We start from the raw sequence: 16,844 nt of genomic DNA on the forward strand, positions 1-16,844 counted from the left end.
TTGAAATTATTTTTGAACACAAATAGCGACATACAAACTATAACCTTTCAAAAAATGTTCAATATTAATCTTTATTCTCTCGAAGTAAAGCAAAGTCTCGGTATCACATTCCTTCCGTGGAATTTGGCAGTTCTGTTTCAACAGCCTTCTCAGCCGATTCTTAGCGCACAGAATCATTGCATGGCTAGTACTATGATCCTGTTGACACCAAGAATCCTTTTAAGTTAAGGCTCAAACATACAACTGAATAATACCTTTCTCAGCCTCAGTATAACATTTATAGTATTTTATTAAGATTACTTCTGACACTCATTTGAGTGTCAGTGCTTATGTCACATATTCAGTAACATTGCTCAAACCAAGCTTATTAGTAATAATACATTTGAACGAGATCATTGGTCAATTGGTTGATTACGACACTTGTACGATTTTATCTCCAAAACTTGAAGTGTCCAATTTTAGTATTGAGCGAGTATAAAATTATTGATATCGGTTAATCCATATTCGAAAAAAATGAGCGGTAATGAGTTTTGACATTTACGTCACTAATACCAATATATCATCGGAACCGTAAGAGACCGCTATTTGAAATTCAAACCTGCTTAATGAACCAATAGTAGTTTTTAACGATTTATTAATTTTTAGTTTGACGTAAAGCTTCCATGACTAAGTTCCTAGTAGTTTCCAAACCAGCTTAAGGGGCAGGTAGGGTCTAACACTTTTGAAAAATCATTTATTTTTTTCTTTGTATTTTCTTATAGTAAAACATTTCTAAAATATTCTGTGAAATTTTCAAGTCTATCGGAACAAAACTCAGCAAGTTATTATTATATTTGCTTATCTCATACTGCGAAGAAATAAGAGCTCAGCGCACAGGCACAAGATTTCTGATTCGATTGACTTAAAAACTTGACAAAACATTCTTGAAATGTTTCATTATAACAAATAATAAAAGACAAAATACGATTTTTTGAAAATGTTAGACTCTACGAGCTCCCTTGAGTAATAAATTGTTTCCATTTATTTTATAAACAAAAAACTTTAAACGCGATTATCTCTAAGGCAGGTTTTGAAAGTCCGTGTCCATCGTCATTCAAAAACTACTGCACCAATTTGTTTAAAATTTTGCACACGCTTTCTACATATAAAAAACCAGACCCCAACGTTTTCCTTTTCGTTGTTTGTTACATTGGAAAGGTTTTGAAGCTACAAAATGGTGGATTTTTTCGTGAAAAATCGTAGTTTTCACTTTGAACAACCACCAAAAATTGAGAAAAAAATATTAAAAAATCAAACAGAAACGTTGGGGTCTAGAAATACTTCTACTCTAACTATGCTGCTTTGATTTGTTCACTTCTGATTAGTCTGCGCTGAGATACAGTGGACATCGCAAATCATGATTTTTAAGAAGCGTTATCAAAGACCAAAGACCAAAGACATCTTCACCGACTTATTTCTCAATAATTTTCCACGATAAAAATACAAAATGTTCTTCGAATGATGCTTTTATCAGGCGAATTATTTGAATTTATTTTGTTGAACGAAAATTCTGAAAAAAATTCGCAAAAATGATGAATTTTTCATCGTTTAGACCCCACCCCTCCCTTAACTTCGATAAAATTGTGCAGAGAGATACGATAAAATTGTGAAAAGCGCGTTTTGTTGGTTTACATCACCTATTACTATTCTGGTTCTATTTAGTCCTGGAAATACTTACAGCAAACGGAACAATAGATCATTTGTGTTGGGGATACAAAATTCGATACAAACATCTTTATAGTGTGAACGATAGGAAACAAAATATGTTTTACTTTCGATAATCATTTAACTTTCCAATCATTTAATTTCCCGAATCTGTTTTTCGCTGAGCTGATGGTTTCATGTCATACCACAAAAAATAAATCTGACTGGATTGGTAAATAAATAAATTATAAGACTACGTGGACTTTGAACGAAACCCCCCTCCCAACGTGGTTTATGAATGTGTAACGATGCTTTTCGCATTACCAGTAAATTGAAAATTGTTGCAAGTTTCATTCCATATTTTCTTACTACAACTAACCACGCTTATAAGTCGGATCAGTTTCAAAGATTTTTTACGTATTTCAAATCGTCGTTTTTAATGAAGGTTTGAAACTTTTAAAACTGTAGGGTGTAGCTACAATTTCGGACCCGAAGTCGGATTTCGTAAAAAGAGGTGTTCGCAAAGTATGGAAACATTTGCTCTGACAACACACGTGTTGTATATTGTGGGGACAGATTCGAAGCAAAAACTTGAAATCATTTCAAATTCGAAGTCGCCATGACATACAGTTCAACGATGTTCGTTACGAGCCATTACAATATGGGCATTTTTGGTTTTATGAGTACATGTAAGAAAGTGATGATTGAAGTCTTTGTATTATATAAAATGGCGACATGTGGATATCCGTTACAAAACTCAACAATATGGGTATTTGATGAGCGTCATTTCCAACGTAAAAAAAGCTTATGAATGGATAAATAAAAATGATTGCCAGTGTATATCTTTTTCTCTTTTCATTAGTTTATTTTGTATTACGAGGATGTCCAAATAAAACTGATAAATCGGAAGTCGCCGACGGTGATTTGAAATAACTTCAAACATCCTTTTTAGAGTTGACTCCTCAAGCTCATTCAAAAAAAATTGGTATTGTAAATGATTCGAACGGCAATTCATAATCCTCAAACATCGTTTACCAGCAACTATTCATCAAACCCATTTCGAAAATATCAATTTTGTTACTGGTTTCGTGAATTATCGATCAACCGGAAGTTGTCATCTTGGATTTTGAAACAACTTCATCCATCGTTTTCCGACACCTACTTTCTAAACACGTTCCGAAAATAACCATATTGCGATGTTTTGTTACGAATATCGAATTACCGGAAGTCGCCATCTTCGATATGGGTAAAATCGCTCAGAAAAAATGACTGTTTTTATTTTGTGTTCAATTACTGATAAATGGGTTCTGTTTGAACATTTAGATGTATACAATTTTCGTAAAAAAATTCCTATCGATTTCATGCATTTTTTTTTAAACAATTAAATTTTTTCAATGTTATGGACCTTTGAAAGAGCGGCAAACAATATCCAAATATCCAAATCCGTTGAAAAATTCGTGGGCATTTATTTCAATACTTATGACGAAAAGTATGACTCATGACAAGGTTTTTCATATGCGCCTGGTGTTGTGAAGCGTGCATTTGTCAACGCTCATGGAATTTTCCAAAGCACGCATTTTAAAGTAGTAAATGATTGAAATTTCATACCACTGTTTGAAACGATGGTGTGAAAAACTTAAAACCTTTCGAATTGGGCTCATGGCTCATAGCTGTTTAATTTGCAGTTTATATTAATTAATGCTTAAAGTAACTGAATTCACTTCATTCTCTCATAGATAATTGAATCGATTATCACAAACTTATACTCTTATGAAATTTCTTAAGGTCTTATAACGAAGATATTTTCAAAATTGGTGAATGCGCATTTTTAATTTATTGTGTTTGATGAATTCCTTTGTAGTATATATGAGATAATAAATAATATGAGGAAGCCATCATTACACTACTAAGTGCATGAAAATTTGTTTATTTTGTACATTAATTTTTTAATATTGGCCCATTCATCAAGTTCGAAGAATAAATGGCTGGCATTTTCGGCTCAGGAGATATGATGATATAAATGAGGAAGCTGGCTAGCTAAACTTTGAATCAACTGCTCTATTTTCCACGGCTCTGCCAATTTCCATGTACCTAGCCCTATTCAAGAGTCTTTTTGGTAGGATTATGAGGTACATCTGCGGTTTGGAAAATGTAATAAATGATGCAACAGATAAATCACAATGTTTTTCAATACGTCAAAATTTAACGAAGATGCCTGAATCGGCTTCGAAATTCCTAGATGAATCGTATAAATGTTTTAATGAACTAATTTAAATGGCGAAGGAAAGCATTATCACATTAAAAAAATTGCAAGAAACCACCGAGCACAATTATAATAAAATGAAGCAAATATAAAATTCCCAGAATAAATACAAGTGACAAATTAGAATCTTGATCTAATTTAAGTGCTTAGATTGTTTGAGAATGATAAAATTGACAATTAGATTCTTTCGTGATAATTGATTATATTCTATTTTGATCCCTTCACACATATTTTTACATTGTGAAGGTTTTGAAAAAAATTCTTTAACTGGAAAATTACTCAAAAGATCAATTTTAGTTGCGAACTAGCTAAAGATATAAGCCTGGACAAAAGAAACGATTTTGTACTAAAATAATTTTCTAGAAAAAGAACGTACAAACTTATTAATTTTATAAACAGTGAATCGATTCAAGAGAAGATTTTCTATATTTCGATCGAAACATGTTGAATCAGTAACCGTGAACCAGTAAATTCAGTAATAGTGTAATTTTATTGATCCTTCGCATACAGGAGGCGTTTTCATTCAATTCGATTCATGCCTGTTTGCCACCAGCAAAACCAAGCAGCTGGACGGACTTGCTGAAAATCAGGCCACTCGTGTCTATTCCCGTTCTTCATATTACACCCTCGAAAGCAATGTTGAATAGCAGACACGGAAGACCATCACCTTGCCGTAACCTTTTCAGGGCTTGTATTGGGAATCCTCAGACGAACGAAGCAACATCTGCTCTGAACACTTTGCTTGACATAGCTGAATGAGAGACCTATATTAGAGAGAAACTGGATGCGTGAGAGTATATGCTACTGAGCAGACCAATTTCCCTTGCCAAATAAATTGTCTGTGCTCTCAGTCTCAGTTAACACATGAACTAAGCAATCCATGACAATGTAATGAAATGAAGGGTTCGCTCTCGTTAGTATTGTACGAAAAAGAAGACCTTGCTTCACGGCGTGCTACAAGACGCGAAGCAAAGTCATATAGGCAATGTTTACGGTTTATTTTTAAAGTGTAGGTTTACAGAAATCATTTTTCATAGTGTTCGCATTCCAAGACCAAATTTGATCACATTTCAAACATACTTTAATCATTTTATAGCAGAAATTTTGCATTTGAGTCTATTTTCTAAACGATCAATTTGTTTTTTGGCAGTTTACACTGTGTATATATCCTAGAAACACTAAAAGCCATGTTCTTTAAATTAATATTCATCGGAACTAAAAGTTATAAATCTAGTTTCCTCATAGGCATCTACAATATGAGAACCATTCATCAAATGCCAACCTCATGAAGCATAGGTCTCAGCAAGCGGGCATATTCATGAACTAATGAACGAACGAAGCAGCTCTCCTTGCTTGGGTTGCGCTGTGAATTCTACCTGACATACGAATGTGTGTGAATAGCACAGATGGTGAAGCCCTTTTGTTCATATTCGTTGCTTCAATTTGCAAGCCCTGAACCTTTTGCGAGTTTCGAAAAGACTCGAGTTCATCTCCGACACTCGAACAACGCACATCACTCGATCCATCGTAGCCTTGAGCAATCGTATCAGTTTGTCCGGGAATCCGTAGTCGTGCATGAATTTCCATAGCTGTTCTCGATTGATTGTGTCGTAGGCTGATTTGAAATCGATGAATAAGTGATGTGTGGGCACATTGTATTCGCGGCATTTTTGCAACATCTGGCAGATAGCGAACACTTGCTCCGTGGTAGCGCGTTCGCCCATAAATTCTGCCTGATATTGTCCCACGAATTCTTTTGCAATCGGTGAAAGTCGGCGGCATAAGATTTGGGAGAGTACCTTGTAGGCGGCGTTCGACAGAGTGATCGCACGGTAATTCCAGCAATCCAGCTTGTCACTCTTTTTGTAGATAGGACACACGTTTCCTTCCATCCATTCCACCGGTAAAATCTCGTTCTTCCATATCTTGGTAACGACCTAGTGCAGTGCTTTCACTAGTGCATTACCACCGTGTTTTAGTAGCTTGCTTGGTAGTTGGTCAACGCCAGCGGCCTTATTATTTTTCAACCTGCCTACCTCGTCCTTGATTTCTTGGAGGTCTGGGACCGATAATCTATCGTCCTCCGCACGTGTCCCTAAGTTCGTTATCGCGCCGCCACTTTCTGCACGTAATCTTGAGCTACTTCAACATTCCGGAGCCGCGACGTTCGGTTTCGACGTGTGGTCCTCATCGTGGAAAAATTTGAGCGCATGTAATATAGCAACCAAGTAATGGTCCGAATCTATGTCGCACTTCTATAGGTGCGAACATTGTTGATGACCGAGAAAAATCAAAACGTGGTCTATTTGATTTTCGGTGTGTTAGTAAGGATCTCCAGGCAGCTTTTTGTGTACTTGCGGAGGAAGAAGGTGTTTATGATTACCATTCCTTGGAAGGTCGCAAAGTTAACATCGATGGTCGTAATTGTTTGATGCGGCATGCAGGCTGTTCGGTTCGATTACCGGTCGGTACTTTACCTCCCTTCCAACCTGGGTATTCTTGTCGCCGATTAAAATTTTTACGTCTCTACGTGGGCTGCCGTCAAAAGCTTGTTCCAGCTGAACGTAGAGCATTTCTCTCTCGTTGTCAGGTCTTCCTTCGTAAGGGGAGTGTACGTTAATGAAGCTCCCAAAGGTAACAAAAAGAACATGATGCCGTCATCATATGGCCAAACTACTGCAAAACTGATATGTTTCGATTAATAGATCGCTTTTTTCATAGATAAAACGTAGTACTTGTTCTAGCAAAGACAATGTCTGTCAAGTTTGGTTTATTCAGAAAAGGAATATATCCATTTTATTCACCTTATTTGTATTGTTGCGTTTTTGTCAATCAAATCCTTGGCAACATTGATGTGCATATTTCTCCAATGATTAAGGATTCAGGCAAACCCTGGGACCGTGACAGCATCATTCAATCTGTCTCAAAATTGTGCTAATGCCCAGGGTAGTGCTGTTAATATTTTTATGATATGATATTGCCAATGAGCGAAAACTGTATACTAAATGAATACTACATGAAGGGCAAATTAATGCTAGATGAAGGTATGAAAATGATTATTTTGGCGCCTAATTAAATTGATGTTATTTTCAAAGCTCTCAATACGCAAAATTCAATGAAGAAATATGTCATGCTAAATATTGACTACAAGATTTTATATCCAACTAGTTAATTTACTGCCACGCACTCTTTCGATAAAACCAAATTAAATGCTATTTAGCATGAATTATAATTAGTTACAAGGGCGCAGGATTTTGTTCGTCTCGAACACTCAGCACACGAAGCACTTGGGTGATTGTTTGTGCTCGCTGTGGATTTTTGAAACAGCTTGCGGTTGGATTTTCAAAATAATTTTTATTATCATTGAAAATTTCCTTCTATGTTCGTAAAAATTTAGCAATGAGTTAAGCCGAGAATATTTTTCCACTAATTTTCCATCCGATTGACGATCCTGATGGTTATTTTGAAGATTTGATTGTTACTCTAAGTTTTCGATCATGTTTTTTTTATTCAATAATATATTATAATATTAAGGCACACTGCTTAAGCTCTAAGATGCCAAGGGTATTTACTAATCTTAATTATGACTAACTTAAAACTAGAATAGTATCATTATGTAATGTAGTATCGGGGTAGCGGATTCTCGACAATTCAGCTTTCAGCAGGCGAGGTGAATTGAATATTGGGTGAGGGTCTTCCAAATGGCGAATATCCATGTTGGCCGCATCCTTCGGTCCGTGTGGGTCCGCGGGAAACACCCCCAGGCTACGAAGGCCCGGCGGGTGGCCCGCATGCTGGTCATTGACTGGAGCGGTCTTCCGGTGATGGTGATGTTACGGAAGAGAATGAAAAAAAGGCGGGTGGGTAATGTCAGAGACATAACTGGATGTCGTGAATACGAAAACAAATGACATGTTCCTTAACACTTCCGAATATCAAATAGTTGATCAATTGTATGAATTATGCAAGCATTCCCCTTTTCCACATTTTTCGCAAAAACAAAGAAGGCTTCACTTGATCTCGATTACTGTGAATTTCACACAGCGAAAAGTGCAAGAATCTAACCAAACTGTTCTACATTTGCACTAAACTGAGGATATTTTCTTTCGATTTGCGAACAACACATCCTAATAGTTCTTCAGAAAACTTTTAGAGCCATTAGAACGGCTGATTTTTTATAATGCTTTCCAACGATGCTTATTCATCCATCGAAATGACTGGCAGCTGTGACGTAATCACTCTTATCGGAAGCGAAACTAGCTTTGCAAACGGCACAAAATACATCTGCTCGCATTGGCGATAGAATCCAAACTGATTAGATTTTTGTTAGGAGCTTTCTTTTACGTGATTTCGTTTGTAGCATTTTCACTAATGGGCGGTCCTAACGGCTATAAAAATAGTCGCATACAGAATATTAATGTCGATTATTTTATTTCGCATTTGCAAATTTATTGAAAAAAAAACTATCAATATGCTGTAGGGATTCATTTCCAGCATTCAGAAGGGACAAATTGCGTAATTCTCTACGATATTAAACTCGGAACATTTTTCGCAAAAAAAAAGCTTCACTTGATCTCGATTACTGTGAATTTCACACAGCGAAAAGTGCACAAATCTAACCAAATTGTTCTTGATTTGCACTAAACTGAGGATAATTACCTGCGGTTTGCGAAAAACAAATCCTAATAGTTCTTTAGGAAAATTTTAGAGCCATTAGAACGGCTGATTTTTTATAATGCTCTCCAACGTTGCTTTTTCATCCATCGAAATGACTGGCAGCTGTGACGTAATCGCTCTTGTCGAAAGCGAAACTAGCTGTGCAGACGACACAAAACACATCTGCTCGCAGTGGCGATAGAATCCAAACTGATTCAATTTTTGTTAAGAGTTTCCTTTATGTGATTTCGTTTGTAGCTTTTTCACTAATGGGCGGTCCTAACGGCTATAAAAATAGCCGCATACAGAATTTTTATGTCGATTATTTCATTTCGGATTTGCATAATTTATTGAAAAAAAACTATCAATATGCTGTAGGGATTCATTTCCAGCATTCAGAAGGGTCAAATTGCGTAATTCTCTACGATATTAAACTCGGAACATTTTTCGCAAAAAAAGGCTTCACTTGATCTCGATTACTGTGAATTTCACACAGCGAAAAGTGCACAAATCTAACCAAATTGTTCTTGATTTGCACTAAACTGAGGATAATTACCTGCGATTTGCGAAAAACAAATCCTAATAGTTCTTTAGAAAAATTTTAGAGCCATTAGAACGGCTGATTTTTTATAATGCTCTCCAACGTTGCTTTTTCATCCATCGAAATGACTGGCAGCTGTGACGTAATCGCTCTTGTCGAAAGCGAAACTGGCTGTGCAGACGACACAAAACACATCTGCTCGCAGTGGCGATAGAATCCAAACTGATTCAATTTTTGTTAAGAGATTTCCTTTTATTTGATTTCGTTTGTAGCTTTTCCACTAATGGGCGGTCCTAACGGCTATAAAAATAGCCGCATACAGAATTTTTATGTCGATTATTTCATTTCGGATTTGCAAAATTTTTTGAAAAAAACTATCAATATGCTGTAGGGATTAATTTCCAGCATTCAGAAGGGTCAAATTGCGGAATTCTCTACGATATTAAACTCGGAACATTTTTCTCAAAAAAAGGCTTCACTTGATCTCGATTACTGTGAATTTCACACAGCGAAAAGTGCACAAATCTAACCAAATTGTTCTTGATTTGCACTAAACTGAGGATAATTACCTGCGATTTGCGAAAAACAAATCCTAATAGTTCTTTAGAAAAATTTTAGAGCCATTAGAACGGCTGATTTTTTATAATGCTCTCCAACGTTGCTTTTTCATCCATCGAAATGACTGGCAGCTGTGACGTAATCGCTCTTGTCGAAAGCGAAACTAGCTGTGCAGACGACACAAAACACATCTGCTCGCAGTGGCGATAGAATCCAAACTGATTCAATTTTTGTTAAGAGATTTCCTTTTATGTGATTTCGTTTGTAGCTTTTTCACTAATGGGCGGTCCTAACGGCTATAAAAATAGCCGCATATAGAATTTCAATGTCGATTATTTCATTTCGGATTTGCATAATTTATTGAAAGAGACTATCAATATGCTGTAGGGATTCGTTTCTAGCATTCAGAAGGACCAAATTGAGGAACTCACTACGATATTCACCACTTTTGGAAACATTTTTCTTGAACGATTTGTTGTACAGCAGCAGCTATTTTCTTCTCTTCCTCAGAACGCGTTCTGATTGGCTGGTGTTGACATGGGTCAAATGAGATAGGTTTTTCAATAGTGTACTATTGAAATACTTCAATGCTCTTGCTATACACGTTTAAGTTGAAAAATTTCGATTCTATTGGTAGTTAGATTATATAAATCCTTCCACAGATCACTGAGCTATGAGCTTTCAAAATACGAGAAAGGCAAACGCGCCATATGAATTATCCTCTTTGATACTCGTTTATACCAAACATTTCAGAAAAGTTTAATTTTGAACTATTTGAGATTATGTCACACAACTGAAAATTTTATCATAAAATTGTGATCATATTTCCGATGGCATGTAGCAAAAATTATGTTGATTCGTTAGATACAACAAGAGATATTCACGATCAAAAACTTATCACTCTCTCAGAGGGTAAATTTTGAAAAGGCACCCCATAGTAAAGTAAGTCGTATTCACGACAAAAAAAGAAGTAAATATTGTGGGAAACGGGGTAAAAAAGGGGTGTGGGAACAAAATGTTTGAAAACGGCAGAGATCTAATTAGTTGCCATCGAGATGGTGAAAAAACAGGGAAAGGGGAACGAAAAAGTTAGTGACAAAAAAAAAAAAAAGATCTTGTTAATTCCAATGAAGATGGTGGACAGGGACGGGGATCGAGAGAATCGAGCGGATGTTAGTGTCGAACCTGTAGGTGGAGATTATATTTTCTGAGCGAGGAATAACACATTACACTTGTATATCAATGTGTTTAAGGTACTGGTATATGAGAAGCATATATGAACTATCCCGACTCGCCAACACATCCCGAACCGGCACCTCAGGCGGTCTACCTCGGGCCCTGAGGGATTCCAGTAGCTTCGACCTGGCGTCACGATACTCTACGCACGACCACACGACATGCTCGATGTCCTGATAACCGTCGCCACAGGTGCAGAGCCCGTTCTCCACGATCCCGATACGCCGGAGATGTGCGTTGAATGTATAGTGATTTGACATGAGCCGTGACATAACGCGAATGAAATCACGACTCATGTTCATCCCCTTGAACCAAGGTTTCGTCGATACCTTAGGGATAATGGAGTGTAGCCATCGTCCCAGTTCGTCATTCGTCCATGAAGTTTGCCAACTTTCGAGAGTTTTCTGACGAGAAATACTGAAAAATTCATTGAAGCAGATTGGTCTTTCATAAATATCACCTTCCAATGCGCCCACTTTAGCCAATAAGTCTGCCTTTTCATTGCCCGAAATGGAACAATGCGAAGGGACCCAGACTAACGATATTAAATAAGACCGTTCAGATAAAGTTCTCAAATGTTCCCGTATTTTCCCCAGGAAATATGGGGGATACTTTCCTGGCTTCATTGCCCGGAGAGCTTCTATTGAGCTTAGACTGTCCGTGACAATGAAGTAATGGTCTTTGGGCAAGGTTTCAATGATCTCGAGGGTGTACTGAATGGCAGCTAATTCTGCGACGTAAACTGAAGCCGGATCACTGAGTTTGTACGAAGCGGTGATGTTCTGATTGAAGATACCGAAGCCTGTGGACTCGTTGATGTTTGATCCGTCAGTGTAAAACACCTTTTCACAGTTGACTGTTCTAAATTTATTATAAAAAATATTTGGGGCCACTTGAGGGCGCACGTGATCCGGAATTCCACGAATTTCTTCTCTCATGGATGTGTCGAAAAACACAGTAGAATCAGAAGTATCCAAGAAATGAGCACGGTTGGAAACAAACGAAGAAGGATTAATATTCTGAGCCATGTAATCAAAATACAAGGACATAAAACGGGTTTGAGAGTTAAGCTCAACTAACCTTTCGAAGTTTTCAATCACCAGAGGATTCAAAATGTCGCATCGAATGAGCAAACGATATGAGAGATCCCAGAACCGGTTTTTCAGTGGAAGAACGCCCGCCAGCACTTCGAGGCTCATCGTGTGAGTCGATTGCATGCAACCCAAGGAAATACGCAAACAACGATACTGAATTCTTTCCAGCTTGATGAAATGAGTGTTCGCCGCTGATCGGAAGCAGAAGCATCCGTATTCCATCACGGACAATATCGTTGTTTGATACAACCTGATCAGGTCTCCTGGGTGGGCACCCCACCATGATCCGGTTATTGTACGAAGAAAGTTGATTCTCTGCTGGCATTTTTGTTTCAGATACCTAATGTGACATCCCCAGGTGCCTTTTGAGTCGAACCAGACCCCGAGATATTTAAATGTGAAGGCCTGAGCTATGGTTTCACCCCCTAGTTGAAGCTGTAATTGTGCTGGTTCTCGCTTCCTCGAAAATACAACCAGCTCAGTTTTCTCCGTAGAGAACTCGATACCCATTTGAAGAGCCCATGTTGACAAGTTGTCGAGGGTATCTTGCAATGGTCCTTGGAGATCGGCAGCTTTGGGTCCTATAATAGACACAACGCTGTCGTCGGCAAGTTGTCTTAGCGTGCAAGATGTGTTGATACATTCATCGATATTACTTACGTAAAAATTGTATAAAAGGGGGCTTAAGCATGAGCCCTGAGGAAGACCCATGTAGCTGAATCGTATTGTCGACAAATCACCATGCGCAAAGTACATGTGTTTCTCAGACAATAGATTATGTAAAACGTTGTTCAAAACTGGCGAAAGACCATGCTGATGCAACTTCTCAGATAGGATATTTATAGAAACTGAGTCAAAAGCCCCCTTAATGTCTAGGAAAACTGACGCCATTTGTTCTTTACGAGCAAATGCCATTTGAATTTCTGTTGAGAGCAACGCAAGACAATCGTTCGTTCCTTTACCCCTGCGGAAACCAAATTGTGTATCTGAAAGTAAGCCATTAGTTTCGACCCAATTGTCTAGACGGAAGAGAATCATTTTTTCGAACAATTTCCGGATACAGGAAAGCATAGCAATCGGCCGATACGAATTGTGATCGGAGGCTGGTTTCCCTGGTTTTTGAATGGCGATAACTCTGACTTGTCTCCAGTCGTGTGGGACAATATTACCCGTGAGGAACTTGTTGAATAAATTCAGCAAGCGCCTTTTGGCGGGGTCAGGCAGATTTTTCAACAAGTTGAATTTTATTCTGTCTAATCCCGGGGCTTTATTGTTACATGACAAAAGTGCAAGTGAGAGCTCTACCATCGAAAACGGTGATTCGTTTGTATTTGGTGTCGCGGCGCGGGTGATCTTCTGTTCCGGAACAGAGTCTGGGCATACTTTTTTAGCGAAATCGAATATCCAGCGGTTGGAGTATTCCTTGCTTTCATTCGTGGTGTTATGATTGCGCATTCGTCGGGCTGTGTTCCAAAGAGTGCTCATAGATGTTTCTTTCGTTAAGCCGTCTATAAACCGACGCCAGTAACCGCGTTTCTTGGCTCTAATCAAGTTCTTAGTTTTAACGTCTAACGCCGCGTAATTCCGGTAATTATCAGGTGTTCCATTTTTTCTGAATTTTTTATACGCGGAGGCTCTCTCCGCGTTTAAATTTGTGCACTCTTTGTCCCACCACGGGTTGGGAGGACGGATGTTAGTTTTTGCGCCGGGTACACGTTTCGTCTGAGCTTGAATCGCAGTATCGAGAATCAAGCCAGCCAAAAACGTGTACTCTTCCTCCGGAGGAAGTTGTTGAGTTCTTTCAAGTTTCTCAGATATCGAGGTCGCATAGCTATTCCAATCAATATTTCGTGTGAGGTCATACGAAACATTGATTGTCTTCGATGGTTTTAAGCCGCTGGTGATTGATATTACGATCGGTAGATGATCACTACCGTGGGGATCAGGAATTACCTCCCACGTGCAATCCAACCGTAGCGATGTCGAGCAAAGGGATAAATCCAGCGCACTTGGTCTTGCTGGTGGTGCAGGAATCCGTGTCATTTCTCCCGTATTCAAGATTGTCATATTGAAGTTGTCGCAAATATCATGGATCATAGCTGATCTGTTATCGTCGTGAAAACAGCCCCATCCCGTACCGTGTGAGTTAAAGTCTCCTAAAACCAACGTCGGTGCGGGAAGGAGCTCTATGATATTACTGAGCCGCCGATGCCCAACCAAGGCTCTAGGGAGAATGTAGATGGAAGCAATACAAAGGTCCTTACCTTTGATTGTAACATGACATGCGACAACTTCAATACCTGCTATCGAGGGGAGGTTAATTCGATAAAAAGAATAGCACTTTTTGATCCCTAAAAGTACTCCTCCATAGGGATCATCTCGATCCAGGCGAATAATGTTAAAATCGTGGAAGTTTAAGGATATTTCAGAAGTTAGCCAAGTTTCGCACAATGCAAATGCGTCACATTTCAGATTATTTACTAGAAATTTAAAAGAATCTATTTTTGGGATGATACTTCTGCAATTCCACTGTAAAACAGTGATTAGATCCGTGACCTCGGTGGATGATTCAGCCATCGAAAGATACAATCGCTGAAAGAAGGGGCCAATTTGCAGTCAACTGCTTCAAATATGTTTTTACTGTTGGCATGAAAGCAATTAAAATGCTTCTAAGAGGGTCTGAAATATTGAAAGTTGTAAAAATCCAGTCCACAACATCAGAGAACTTTATAAGTCCAGCACCTAGTTGGTTCTCTGGTGGATTTTCAGGGACGCTTGGGGATTTTTTAGTCCCTGGAAGCGGTGGGAATTCCATCTCGGAATTGAGTTTTCCGAGACCAGGAGCTTTTTGCTTCGGTGATTTTTCCCGATTCCCGTTAGCTGTAACTTTTCGAAGCCCTTCGGAAGACACCTTCGAACCCTTACTAGGTAGCTTATGAGAAGATTTATTCATTCTTTTCCTACAGCTATGAGGGACCGCTGAAGATGGACCTTCCAAAGGGTCGTCAGAATCGCTCTCGTCAGTTGACAAGCAGGCATATGGGTTCGTTGTCTGTTTAGGAGGGGTGGCACTTTTAAGCATCTCTGCGAAAGAACGCTTGGAGTGCTCCTTTAGGGAACGCTTCATTCGATCACCTCGCAGTTTGTAAGCGGGACAATCAGAGAGTTCATGCGGACCCTCCTTACAGTAGAGACACTTTTCAGCATCCTTACCGCAAGAGCCGTCCGCATGATCTTCCCCACAGTTAGCACAACGTGGCTTATTGCTGCAATGGGTAGCTGTATGCCCCAGTTGTTTGCAATTAGTACAGTTCATTACTCGGGGTACGAATAGGCGAACAGGCAAACGAACCCGGTCCAAGAGGATGTAGTTGGGCAAAGCAGAACCGGCGAAGGTCACACGATAAGAGTCTGATTGGGGATAGAACTTTGTTCCATCCCCGGCGATCGATACTGAATGCAATCGCTTGCAATCCAGTATCTTGACATTCTTAAGTGAGGGGTCTTTAAAACAACCCGCCCCGTACTTAAGAACGTCCTCGCAAGTCAAACTCGAATCGGTGACCACACCATCGATTTCTACTTCGCGAGCTGGCACGTAGACGCGGTACTCCCGTGTAAAAGGATCATTTTGAACGAGCTCATTAGCCTGTTTTGAACTGGTAAACAGGACCCTGAGCTTGTCTGGACTTATCTTATCAAAACTTTTTATAGTATTGTATCGCGAGGACAGGTCCCGCGATATTTTTAAAATATTTAATTTTTTTTCTTTCGATTTGGTCCGGAAATAGACCGCATAAGGACCGGCCGGTAGTGCGAGCCCATCCGGATAGCTCTTTATGCGAGACTTTTTACAATCAAGGGAAGTCTCCATTTGATCATCGGGAACGGGGGGGTCAGCATTTAAATTAGGCATAGCGGAACTACTTCCGCGCAGAAATATATGAATCGGGGAGAAAATCGAATGCAGGAAGGAAAAAAACTAAATAATATTACTTAACTTAAATCCAACGGGGGCCACCAAGGCCTAGCACTCGTCGATCGGCGTATCGCCGCTGCGATGGTGTGCAAAAAACCTCCGAGAGGAAAAAGCACACACTTTTGTAATCCGCACAGTGATATCACGTACACCGCTGGGCCTGTTTTGATCGATCGAACAATCACCGGCTAACGGTACTGTTTCGATCGTCCGCTCACAACAATACACTGCTTCAGTATATAATGTACATAAAACCTCTCACAGGAAAAAGCACTATTGTCTATTACACAATAGCGATCTAGTTTTGATCGTCCGGTCACTTTATCACACACGGCACTGGTTTTCAACGCTTTCGCAGTAAACACAAAGCACGTCCGTTCACTCGGAAGGTTGAAACGGCAATGCTCGATCATGTTGATACAGCACCAAGGTAGTGTACGAGTGACATGACAAAAATATCTCTTAGTGAAACTCATACTCAATTAATGACAGTATATGTAGCTATTCAGTGAGAGAGATTGCCACAGGGATCATGCGTATGTGAGCGGTTGTGTCGGTCGGTAAGTGTTCTTTGTTTACAGCAGCAGTAGGAACAACTCCTGAACGCTCCTTTCATCGCCATTAGGACCGCTGTCCTTTGAAGATGATTTAGTTTTGACCAAACTGTCGCAACATCTTCATTCTGTCACCTTACAAAACATCCATACGCTAAAATGCATTTAATAATAGTTTTATAGATCCAATGAGTGTATCTGGATTCCAGTCCTCATGATTTTTCGGAAGTTCGTCTATACTGTATGTTTGAGATTATGATAATAATCATGATAATGATAA

This window comes from Malaya genurostris, chromosome 1 (assembly GCF_030247185.1).
Source record: "Malaya genurostris strain Urasoe2022 chromosome 1, Malgen_1.1, whole genome shotgun sequence".
In the NCBI taxonomy this organism is placed as follows: domain Eukaryota; kingdom Metazoa; phylum Arthropoda; class Insecta; order Diptera; family Culicidae; genus Malaya; species Malaya genurostris.